This window comes from Pinus tabuliformis, chromosome Q (genome assembly GCF_031772625.1).
Source record: "Pinus tabuliformis cultivar Carrire ecotype Pingquan chromosome Q, CPIR1, whole genome shotgun sequence".
In the NCBI taxonomy this organism is placed as follows: Eukaryota; Viridiplantae; Streptophyta; class Pinopsida; order Pinales; family Pinaceae; genus Pinus; species Pinus tabuliformis.
The window spans coordinates 861,282,684-861,296,512 of NC_142296.1; positions in this window are offsets into that span (position 1 = coordinate 861,282,684).

Genomic DNA, 13,829 nt, shown 5'->3' on the forward strand with positions numbered 1-13,829 from the left:
AACATGATATATCAAAATTACGAGACCAAGTGCAACAAATGTCACTCGCACAAAAAGTAACAAAATCTAAGATGGATGGTTTAAAGAAAGATGTACAAGCAAAGATGAATGACATGGAAGCTAAGATGGACGATTTTAAGATAGATTTGAAGACAGGCATGGCAGATTTGAAGACAGATTTGACAAATTTTCTACAAGAAATACTTACTAATGGTGAAAGGGTAGTAAAGGAAACTCATGATGAGAAAAAAAAAATGTTAATCATGATTTCATAGACTCTAATGTTGGATCGAAGACCCACCGTATTCCAAAAATTGATATGAGGAAGTTTGATAGAAATAATCCCGCAACATGGATTTTAAAGATGGAGCAATTTTTCGATCTCAATAATGTGCAAAACACACAAAAGGTACGTATTGAAACATTATATTTGGAACCAAATCAGTTTGTGTGGTATCAATGGCTTTGCTCTCGTAAACAAATTATCACTTGGGAAATTTTTACAGAAGAATTGACAGCACATTATGAGGATACAAAAAGCAACAATGTTTTTATCCAATTGATAAGTCTCAAACAAAAGGGTTCAATAATGGAGCACATTGAGGAGTTCCAAAAATTGAACATAAGGGTAAAAAAATATTCCAGAGGAGCATAGGATTGATGTGTTCATAGGTACTTTAAAGGATAATATCCAACATGATGTTCGCCTTTGGGAACCTGATTCATTAGAGAAGGCATTCAGATTAGCAAGAAAAATGGAAAGCAAAATTATGGCAACCAACAAGCATACCACTCACAACTATAAAGATGGAAGTGTTGTTTCCCCTAGTCTTCCACAAACTATAAGGTTGACACCACAAAAATTGGAAGAAAAAATAGCAAAATGGCTTTGTTACAGTTGTGATAGAAAATACACTAAAGGTCATAAGTGTGCTGAGAAGAAATTATTCTACATAGATTGTGAAGAGGAAGAAGAAAAGGAGCAAGAAAGGTCAAAAGAAGAGGATATACTTCAGGAACAAAGCCTATATAAAGAAGAAATGAATCCGACCATATCTTGTAATGCATTGGTTGGAATTACCACTCCTCGAACCATCAAGATAGAAGGACAAATCAAGAAGAAAAAGGTAATAGTGTTGATTGATTTAGGAAGTACCCACAATTTTATTCATTGTAAGATAGCAAAAGAATTGAATTTCTTCTTATATCCAGCACCAAAGTGTCAAGTGATGATTGAAAATGGAGGAACGATATTGCTCTGGAAAGTGCCATAATATCAAGCTATCCATGGGAGAATATGTATTGACTAGCCCAATGTTTTCCATTCCAATGGGAGGTGGTGATGTTGTACTAGGAGTCCAATGGCTACAATCCTTGGGTACAATAGCTTTTAATTTTCAAGAACTTTTCACGAAATTTTCTGCGGAAGGAAAGGAAATCGAATTAAGGGGTATTGCAGGGAAACCGGGAAAGATAATCAGCTCTAACGGTATGACAAAGCTTCTAAAAAAGGAACAAAGAGGTGTAATTACACAATTATGTTCACTAGATGTTTCCACATCGAAATCATCTATTTCTCTAGATTTCCAAAAAGTCTTGGACAATCATTCCAAGGTATTTGAGACTCCCAAAGATCTCCCACCTATTCATGATCATGATCATGCTATTCATCTGATTCCAGGAAGTGTTCCTCCAAACATCAGGCCGTACAGATATCCCTATGCCCCAAAGAGTGAAATTAAACGTATGGTTGCAGAAATGCTAGAGGTTGGTATAATTCAACCTAGTCAAAGTTCTTTCTCTACTCCAGTAGTATTGGTGCACAAGAAGGATGGATCATGGCGCATGTGTCTGGATTATAGGGAGCTCAACAAGCTCACTATTAAAGATAAATTTCCCATTCCTGTCATTGATGAATTACTGGATGAATTGCAGGGATTAATTTACCTCACCAAGTTGGATCTTCGTTCATGATATCATCAAATAAAAATGAAGACTAAAGACATTCCAAAAACAACATTTAGAACTCATGAGGGTCATTATGAATTTTTGGTCATGCCTTTTGGCCTTACCAATGCACCTTCTACATTTCAAGGTTTGATGAATTCCATTTTCAAACCCTTCCTTAGAAAATTTTTGTTAGTAAATTTTGATGATATGCTAATCTACAGCATGTCTTGGAAGGATCATGTTGAACATGTTGACAGGGTGCTACAACTATTGGAGGAGAAACAATTATATGCGAAAAGATCCAAATGTTTCTTTGGAGTACAAGAGGTGGAATATATGGGTCATATTGTATCTCATGAAGGAGTTAAGGTAGACCCTAGCAAAATTAAAGCCATTAAGGAATGGAAAATCCCCACATCCATAAAGCATCTGAGAGGATTTCTCAGGTTGACAGGGTATTATCGTAAGTTTGTTAAGAATTATGGGAGAATAGCAGCACCTCTAACAACATTATTGAAGAAAGGTGCATTTTCATGGACTCCAGAAACAACAAAGGCCTTCGAACATCTTAAAGAGGCAATGTGCCAAGCACCGGTCTTAGCTACACCAGACTTCACAAAAACCTTTATTGTGGAATGTGATGCTTAAGGAAATGGAATTGTTGTTGTTTTAATGCAATATGAAAGACCCATTGCTTTTGAAAGTCATCCAATCAAGGGAAAGTTTTTACACAGAGCTATTTATGAGAAGGAAATGTTGGCAATACTACATGCACTTAAGAAATGGCGACCCTACCTAATGGGAAGACATTTCAAGGTAAAAATGGATCATGATAGCCTTAAATACATTTTAGAACAATTATTATCCTCCGAAGAGAAATAAAAGTGGGTCACAAAGATGTTGGGTTATGACTTTGAAATCATCTACAAAAAGGGAAGCAAAATGTGGTGGCAGATGCACTTTCAAGAAAGGATGAGGATGTGGAAGAATTGTTGTGCGCCATTTCTATTATCCAACCAGATTGGATAAACGAAGCAAGGGAGGAATGGAAGAATGATGAAGAAGTGTGGGCACTTATTCGAAAGTTACAACAAGATTCCAGTACATCTAACACATTTAGCTGGCAAAATGATTCGTTATGGTACAAATATCGCTTATACGTCTGTAAGAATTCCCAACTCAAACAAAAGATTCTTATGGAATTGCACACTTCTCCCTTAGGAGGGCACTCAATATTTTTAAAAACTTACAACAGGGTTAAGAAGGAATTTTTTTGGGATGGCCTTAAATCGGATATTCAAAAGTTTGTGGCAGAATGTTTAGTTTGCCAACAAAATAAAGTTGAAACAATTAAGACCTAGGGAATATTACAACCTTTATCCATTCCAAGCCAACGTTGGGAGGAGGTTTCAATGGATTTTATCATAGGTTTACCCAAGTCTGAGGGAAAGAGTGTCATCATGGTGGTAGTTGATAGACTTACCAAGTATGCACACTTTTGTGCATTATCACATCCATTTAAAGCCAATACAGTTTCTACTGCATTTATGGAAACAATTCAAAAGCTACATGGAAAACCAAAGATTATTGTAAGTGACAGAGATCCCATTTTCACTGGAAATTTTTGGACATAATTATTTTCTTGTCTTGGTACTCAGTTAGCTCATAGCTCATCTTATCATCCTCAATCTAATGGGCACACTGAGATAGTAAACAAATGTTTGGAAGGATATCTTCATTACTTTGTATCTGATAAACAGACACAATGCGTCAAATGGTTGCCTTTGGCTAAATGGTGGTATAACACTTCCTTCCATATAGCAACAAAAATGACCCCATTTATGGCATTTTATGGATATCAGCCACAATCCATCACATCATATTTAAGAGAAAATTCTAAGGTTCAAGCAGTGGAACATCACATCGAGCATCAACAACAAGTCCTCCAACTCTTAAAGGATAACCTCGTGTTGGCGCAGAATAAAATGAAACAACAGGCAGATCAACATCGCAGCGAAAGAAGTTTTGATGTAGGTGATTGGGTATTCCTACAGCTACAACCATATAAAAAATGTCCCTCAAGCAAGCTAAGAAGGATAATAAATTATCACCAAAGTATTATGGTCCGTACAAGGTGTTGCAAAATATTGGTATACGGCATACAAATTGGAGCTTCCTGCAGCTTCTCGAGTGCACCCAGTTTTCCATGTTTCATGTTTAAAGAAGGTTATAGGCGACAAGCTCCCAGTTCAAACAATATTGCCAGAACTTGACGAGGAAGGAAAAATTATATTGGAACCGGAAGTAGTCACAGAAACAAGAACTCGACAGCTATGAAATCGATCAATTTCATAGTATCTTATCAAGTGGAAGAACTTGTCCGCTAAATATTCCACATGGGAGGATGAAAATTTTATACAGAAGCATCCAGAACTACTCAAGCGTTGAGGACAACACTTTTTTGAAAGATAGGGGCATGTTAGGTCCCTATAATACTAGTGATTACCCCATTACTATTGTAGTTGTATCCCTTATTAATATTGTTGTGCCCCTATTGTCCCCATATTGTTATTACTATGCCCCATAGAATCCCTCTATTGTTATTTTTGTGCCCTTATATTATTATTGTTAGGTCGGCTGGGTCATATTGTGACTCCTTAGACTCCTATATATAGAAAGGAGGTTTTTTCATTTGAATCATCCAAGAATTGTTCATTTGTGTAATGTAAAGGAGGTTGCCCCCTCGAAGAGGCTGAATTCTAAGGCGTTCAACTATCTTTTCTATCTTTTTGTGAGTTGGTTTCATAACAGCTCTTAAGGATAACTTGCAGACATCTCATAATCAGTAGAATATGTATGTTGACAGGCATCGAGTGGAGAGAAATTTCAAGGAAGGGGACTTGGTGTACCTTCGATTGCAGCCATATTGGCAGTCCACTCTGAAGCACAAGAGGTCCGAGAAGTTGCACCTGACTTATAATAAAAGAATAGTTTGTATTTAGGGGTATGTTACATCTGACGTGGCATTATGTCCCATTGCTTTCGCTCCTCCTACAGATGATCCATAGAGTAATATTCTTTTTCCAATAGGGGGCCACAAATCACCAGCCACCACACCCAGTGTTCCACATAAGGGCTTGTATACAACCATCCAACACTCCACTCTACAGGCCTCCAGACCCCCCCTACAATGGTCATAATATCGAAAATTCCAGGGTAGCTATGCCAAACCATGGACCATTGGCTCAACCCAACAGTAATATTCAACACCACCACCTTGCCTCCTTATGTCCACTTGGGCGAAGCATTAAACCAAAATTCCTTCCTCTGTAATGCCAGGGGTAAGATATGTTGAGGATGATACTGTAGACCAACTCTGAAGTTCCCCTAGCAGGTATACTATGGGCAACAATTAGCTACTTCTCCATCGACTTTCCCTGGATCACACCTACCAACACACTTCCTTCTAGATTACACAATCATTGAAGGAAATTACTTCTCCTAGCATCAAATCAAGCATAATTGAAAAACCAATCGATCTTTACTAGGGGTGAGACTGCCTAGGAATAGTCGCCCATCCACTTGGTCCTCCAATCATTTCCATAAACCATATTAACAATAGACTTAAACTAGTCTAATTTAGTCATGACACAGGGTTTCACATTTTTCCATATATGCAATAGGATAAAAAAGAAGAAGGGGATTTTTTATTTTATTTTGCTTAAATGAAGTGAAATCACCTAAGACCAAGACGTTGAAGCTATCCCTTCCACCTCTCATCCCTTTTCTCTAAGGATTGCACACAGGTTCAACTTGATCACTATGTTGATTTACAATAGTCTTGGAGGTGAAGGACCAAGTTGTTTTATTATCAATTTTATTCCCACCAAACCCAAATCCCTCATAATTCAAAGCCTGAATCACTCCACTCCCCTGCATCATCAAGAAGCTACCATGTAGAGGAGGGTGCTTCGGCAAGTGCAGTGTCAAGGACACAATTTTGAACCATTTTCTAAGGCTCTCGTCTTACATTCCTTCCTCCACCTATCGATGGATTAAATTATTAATTGCAATAACTTCGCCCTCTGCCTTCACACACTCTCATTGACACAATACTCAATCTGCATGTTGCAAACTACTAATCGTCATTCCTTCCATAATTGCATATACATAAATTATAGTAACTTGGGCTCTCAACATTATACTCCAACATGCTCCCCCCCCCCCCCCACACACCCCGTCCCCCTCCTCCTCCCCCTGCCCCTCCCCCTCCAAGTTTGTCACCCCATCATAGGAGTGTTTAGTTATATGTTATTATTAATCAATTTAACTCATTATTTAAGGAGGCTCTTTCAAACAAATTTTTAATATATTAATATAAGTAAATATTATTTTTAAAGAAATATTATATATATATATATATATATATATATATATATATATATATTTTTATTATGATGAAAAAAAACTTTGCAATTTAATGAAAGAAAATGATGTTATGTTTTTAATATTACATTAAAATATTAAAATAAATAAATAACTAACAATGAAAAATTCATGTAGAATCAACCACAAGTCAGTGCCATTACACAATTCTCTCTCTCTCTCTCTCTCTCTCTCTCTCTCTCTCTCTCTCTCTCTATATATATATATATATATATACATATTGCCCTCATTTTAACTCTAGATTTTCTAGATTCTAAAAACGACTTGAGGAAAAGTTTGCACCTTGATAAATTTGATCCTTCTAGACATTTGATAAATCCTAGCTTAAGATGGATCCAGATCAGTGTAATAATTAACATGCATTGACATAAAAATATGAATACATTAAGAATAATTTATAAAAATATGGTTAATTCTAGAATGTTTTTGATAAATTTCTCATTTTAGAATACTCAATTGGTTTAAAAAAATAAATAAATAAAAATTGTTTTATAGAATAAGTTAAAAAGTAGAACAAATCAATTTTTTAAAGTGTGATGTCAAATTGTAATTGAGACTAATATTTGGTTTCATGTATGAGATTACTGTTAAATGTTATTGGAAAACATATGTGTATATGATTAAGACTAAATGTTATAAAAACACTTGATTATTAGAGATAGACTCAAGAATGAGCACAAAGGTATGTTTTTTTGATTATCAAATATTATATAGGCTAAAATTGTCTTTTGGTCTCGGTCATGGAATAAGACAACCACCTTTTGGTTATGAAGTAAGACATAATTTGTTTTTTTATCAATTAACAAAAGGAAATATGTTATTTTCCATGTAACAAGCACACCAACCTCTAGCCCCCTCTACCCCATAGGAGCCTGAAACCACCTTTTCATTATGAACCTTAAGTAAGACAACTACCCTTTTATTATGGAGTAAGACATATATTGTTTGTGATTAGATAGCACCCCACCCTCTAGCCCGTTGGAAAGGGTAAGATATTCTTCATGCCTTTTGGTTATGGAGAGACATAAAATGTTTATGAATGGCTCTATCCCCATCCTCTAGCCCCCTCTATCCTGTAGGAGGTTTAGTTATTGCGCAAGGCATAATTTTTTGGTGATTGGCTAATAGCTTATCTTCCTTGGATGTAAGGAATTATGTTATATTCCATGTAACCAAGCATCCCACCATCTAGCCCCCTCTAGCCCATAGGAAAGGGTAAGATATTCTTCAGGGCTTAAGGTCGTATAACGACAAGGCTTGAATCCATTACAATAATATACTCAATCTAAGCTCAACATGACACTTATTGTGCTTAGAAGTGCTTTATAACCTAGTATAGGGACGATGTTGTAGTGGTGCAAATGTTTGTAAACATTTACATGTGGGCTAATTTAGAAAATAATAAAATGTGAAAAGTAATATAAAGATGAGTATGAGGGAGATGTTGGCTAAATGAGTGTAAACATTTAAATGTTGGCTCTACTGATAATAAAAAAGTTAAAAGTAATAAAATTTAATGTGCTATATTGTAATTTTATTTCTATTAATAAAATTATGAACTATTTTTTTAGATAAAACAATACATATCATATTAAAATATATAACATATAAACTAAGTCACTTAGATAGTGTCTGTGTTGAGTTTGATGATTTTAAAGTTCGACAAAAATTCCACAATTAGAATTTTGAATATCTATATATATAGAGAGAGAGAGAGAGAGGGAGAGAGAGATATATATTTGTAAGTCAAAGATTTTTCATTAGTCAAAAAACATATACAAATATGTCAAAATGCATGTGGTCTTACCCCAACCAGTTTTTTGACCAATGTTATTACCATGCTACATACAAAAGGAAAAATGTTCAACAGAGAGATCCACAGCCTTATAGGCCTTACATACCAGAAAACAAAAAGAACTAGTAAAACAAGGGTTACCATAATCAGTCATCCGAGGTGATTGAAGCAGGATTTTCTAGCCCCATTCCTGGAGGAGGAGGAGGAGGACGGTACAGGCAGTTGACATTTTGCTCAAAGTGAGCAATCTAAGCTTCCAGCTTTTCGATTTTCTTAGTCAATAGATTTTGCCCATGCAAGACAACCACAATTGTTTCGCGGACTTGGCATTGAAAATAATGGATTTGCTCCAGCTTGGCCATAACTGCCTCATGTTCCTCCCTCTAGACCCTATCATAAGATTCCATCATGTCTATGATAGATAGAACCATCGCCTGGAGTGCCATAGTTCTCCAAACATGCCTAGCAGATGCACATCCAATAGACCCCACACCACCTAGATTGTTGCTCCGCCCTCGTGAGCTCGAGACTCGGCCACATCTGATTCCCCTATGCCCATTGCCTGCTCCATAGTCACTCTGAACCAAAACCCTGCCACTCGCAGGACCGATCGAAGACCTTTGCCCACCACGTGCTACATGACCCCCATGCCCAACACCGCGCGCAATTCTGACACCCTAGTTGTTGTTATCACCTCCTGTTGTCACACCGCCACCCCAGACTCTATCCTGCACAATTGACCCCTCCCCAAGACGGGACGCTTCTTCCTTTGCCTAAACAACAGCACACGAGGAACACAGACTTGGCTTCATGCTGATGGCCGAGACGAAGCCCAGACCCCCGAGGTAACCCTAATCCACACTAAGGACCACCAAATCAAACCCAACATCACACAACCAGAAACAACGGACACTACCAATCGGTCACCCTCCACTAGAAACCCAACATTCCACACAAAAAATAGAGAAGGCAAGGTAACCCAGCACCACTAGTCACCTCGACTCAAATTCGCCACTAAACAATCACAAATCCAAGCTAGAACTTATAGACAACCCCTCTCCTAGAAAATCTAGAAGGATACCTCCCAGTTGCACTCAATAAGAACTAGAAGTTCAGGCTTCCATAAACTTGACCTGCGCCAAAGCCACTGGGTTTCCCTGAAGGGAATTCTTCTATCATCGGCCCCAGGAAGGAAAAGTCAGGCAATTCCTATGCTAGAAAGCCAAAACAACACCAGCACCAAAACCTCTACTCGAACAAAACCGCCACCATTAGAAATTTGGGCGCTAGTTATAAAAGCAACAAACATTTTACACAGACAAACAAAGAACCACCATCCCGAATACCAAAGCAAGAAACCACGTAGGTCTCAAACATCAATGCTCAGAACCAACCAGTTCCTCAAACAGACACCCTCCGGCTAAGGAATGAGAGAGAAAGTTTCACCCAGAGCAATAGGGAAAGATTTGTTACCTTATTGAGCCCGTAGGAGGAGCTATAAACGAAAGACCACCACCATACCCATACAACCCTAAGAAATGAGAACACAGGTAAATTTATATCCCTCGATGAGCCAAAAAACACCTAGACAACTCCATGTGCCATACTACTTAACCATCGTAGTGTCGACGACATTGATCTTCGAAACAATGCAATTTAGACAATACAATTCCTTTGCACGCAGGTGAAAGAAGATAGTTCACACATTCGAACATAGAGCAATTAACTACAACGTAATGGACGGGTTGAATGCCTTCCTTCCTTCGCTTATATCTTATGCCAAATGTCATTCTTCACGTGATGCATGGTTCCCAGTGTCAAACACCCTCATCACGAAATTTTGAAAATAAAATTTGGTTTTAGAATTCACATATTAAAAAATTGAATATCTATATATATATATACCTAAAAATTATTGTAACTCTTTTTTATATATAATGTGAAAAATATATATGTGTTTTTAGAATATATATATATATATTAAAACAAAATTTAAAAACTAAATTAGTTTTTTTTTTTTTTTTTTTAATTCAACTTTTATATTTATTGAAATATTACACTTCTAATATATGTATATATATATATATATATATATTAAAAAATAATAAAACAAAACAAAACTTAAAGATTAAAAAAATATAGAAGTGTGTAGTATAAATAAAAATAGATTTGTCTACAAGTGAGACTTTTTGATAAGTTTTCTAGTTTATTTTCCGATTTAATTTGTTTAAAATCGGATTGATTAAAATCACAAGTTTGACGGGGTAAACTCTTACCAATCGAACTACTCCAATATTTTTTAGGGTGCTAAATCCATATATGGAATAAAAAAACTAGTTTAAACAACACAAATCCAAAGAATCTCACTTATAGGTTACTCATAGATATATATATATATATATATATATATATATATATATATAAGTTTTCCTTTTTTATATATTTTATTGAAATATTACAATTCTATTATAACTCTATATATATTTAGAAATACTGACAACCATGACAACCAAATTTAAAGATTAATATATATATATATATATATATATATATATATATATATATATATATATATATATATATATTTAAATCTACATATTTTATATATTTAATTTTTATATTTTATTGAAATATTAGACACACACACACATATATATATATATATATCAATTGGAGTTATTTCAGGTGGATGGGTAAATATTTTTTTTTTTTAACATTGTCGGATATTGTTTATATTGCAAAAAAAAAAGAGTTGGCTCCTAATACATTTGGCAGGAAGGAGGTTCAAGTGTAAGGCAAAAAGAGGGCACAAAATCCCAATATCTACACTTGACCCCAATTTTCTATGGGTTTCAAAGACTACCTTGGCATATTGCCTTACATACTGTCTTAATAATAATATATATTTGCTATGCATTTAGAAAACATTCACCAGAACTAATTAACTGATTCTTCTTGTTGAGGATGGTGTTTCTTGCTTTGTTTGGTAGAAGTTTGATGTAACTTCCTCTAGATGCTTGCATTTGCCTTTAAGCTCTGCTATTTCCGTTGTCTGCTTGTCAATATCTCTTTGTTTGTATGCATTCTCGATTTTCATTTCTGCCCTAAGGTCCTTCAAATCTTGATTGAACCTCCCAATCATAAACCTATTAGCCCTGCAGGTTAGGCAACTTTCGTTCTTTTCAGCTCTTTTTATTGGATTGCAGGCCATTGTGATTCTTTGAGTAACTGTGTACTGTGTATCTTTTTTACTTCTTCGGTGAGCACTCTTGATGAGATTCTTTCTCTCAGCTCCTCTGGAATGATTATGATTGATCAAACTAGTGTTGTCTATTGCTTGAGGAATATCCAACAACTTGCCTGAAGACCCAGAAATGCACTAAACTTGTTTTATGCCTAGAATGTGGACCAAGTCTTTGTCATGGGCTAACTGACCAAAAGTACTGAAACTAAGATGGAACTGCAGGAACGAGTGGGGGGCAACTGCAAGATAAGTCTATGCTTTTTCACTCAGGACCATATGAACAAAGCGATGAGGTAATGTTGTTGGCAGAATGATAAAAGGGAAATGAGGAGGAGAGCAGAGCCTGAGAATGCTGAGGTGCGGAAATTTACACAGAGAGCTAGAAGTAACTGAGAGATGGAAGGAAGAGGAGAGAGCTTAAGATGACGGATAATGGGATTAGCAAGAGAACTGTATTTTAAACAGAATAACTGAAGATAAGCAAAAAAGGAAAAAATTATTGTAATAAAGCTTGGTGTTATGAAGAGGCAGCGAGCTAGAAACTTCTGCCTTCTTATCGAATAAAGCACCGATATTTACCCTGGTATTGAGAATGTTGGACCTATTGGTGCTCACTAAAATGATTGTACTATTGTTGCAAAAGATCATTTGGATACCATTTCTAAAACCATTGTCTTCTTGTAGCTTATCATTGAAAAGACATATGCAGACTCTGCTCAGAGAATGAGGATACATGTGAACCTTGACTTTCGTGTGATGGAGATTTTTGTATTTTGAATGGATCTTATGCTCAGAGTCCTGAAGATAGCGAATGAGTGCATCTGAGAACATATCTTCTTTTTGATTTGGAGTTGTACTCTTTCTGATTGGGATATTTTGGTCACGATTTTCCCCCAAAATGATCATGCCTTTTTCCATTAATCTTTTCTCTTTTCTCTAGGAATCACAAGATGGGGAGGCAGAAAATTTCATTGTTTTCCTTAACACTTCCTATTGCTCTTTCAGTAGCCTTGTTAGCCAGGATGTCGGCCTCTTGATTTTGGTTTCTCAAAACATGTTTGAAAGTGATCTTTCCCAATCCCTTTATATTCGATCTGATCCTCTGGTATATTCTATTGATGGCTGTATTACTAGGATTTTTGTCTTTTATCATTGCTTCTATGACGATTACAGAATCGCCTATTTTTTTTTTTTTCTAAGTTAAGACTAATCTAAGTACCCACTGGGGATTTGAACCAGTGACCTATCACAAGGAGTGCCTTAACAAGGCATCCATTCACCGTCAATCCAAAGCCCCGTGGGCCAATCGCCTATTATTATAGGATCCTTGATTGCATATTTTTTAAAATCCTTGTGCCTAGGAGTAAGCTATATGCTTCGACTTTGTTGTTTTTAGATTCTCCTAGGCCCCATTCATAAGATACAATCATTTTCTCATCTGGATCACTAATTACTCCTCCTGCACCTGATTTTCCTAGGTTGTTTTTTGAGGCCCCATCAAAAAAAAGACTGAAACTTTTTTGTCTTTTCCTCCATTCTTCAAATTCTTTTTCGTTCATCCTTAATTTCCAAGTCTTTGCTGTGAGTGCTTTATTTGGTCTTGTTGTCCCCTTGTTTTCTGAGCTTATTTTGCCTTACCAATCTCTTTATTCTTGCTGGAGATTGTTTTGATCCACTGTTGTCATTCCTTTGGAATTTAAACTTTCATAAATTAAGCTCCAAGTTTTTTAGAGGATTTTGCCTACTCTTGGGATTTGATCGTTAAATATACTTTTGTTTCTGGCTAACCAGATCTGCCAACACAAAACTGAGGGGAGACATTTCCAAATCCTGATTATTGTAGTCTTTTCCTTCTTTGGGTAAGGATAGCTCTTCTCCAAAAATTTATAGAGACGTGGAAGCTGGATTGTGAGGTTTATATTGGTTTCCAACAGACTTTTGATCTGGCGCCAACATTCTCTAGCAACCCTGCAATCCAAGAAAAGGTGTTGAATTGACTCTTCCTCTGTCATACACATGACACATCTAGAAGGGCCTTGCATTCCTTCTTTTTTTAAGTTGTCAAAGGTTAGAATTTTCCCTTTGAGGAGTCTCCAAGTGAATGCTTTGATTTTAGGAAGGCATTCAATTTTCCAGATTACCTTCCATAGACTCCATTCCTGCTGATTTAGCTAATCTTGGAGGATCTTATACCATGTTTTTACTGTGTAGTCTCCTCCACTTGGATCCCACACGAAGTCATCCTCTTCCTCGCTGCTTATGAGTGTTGCCCCTGTGAGTTGAAGTTTTAGCTTCTCCCATTGCCCTTTTAAATTTTTTTGGATTAAAGGGATTTTCCATTCAAGCCAATTGTTTTGGTCCCAAGTTGAGATGAATATAAAGAATTTAAGCCTC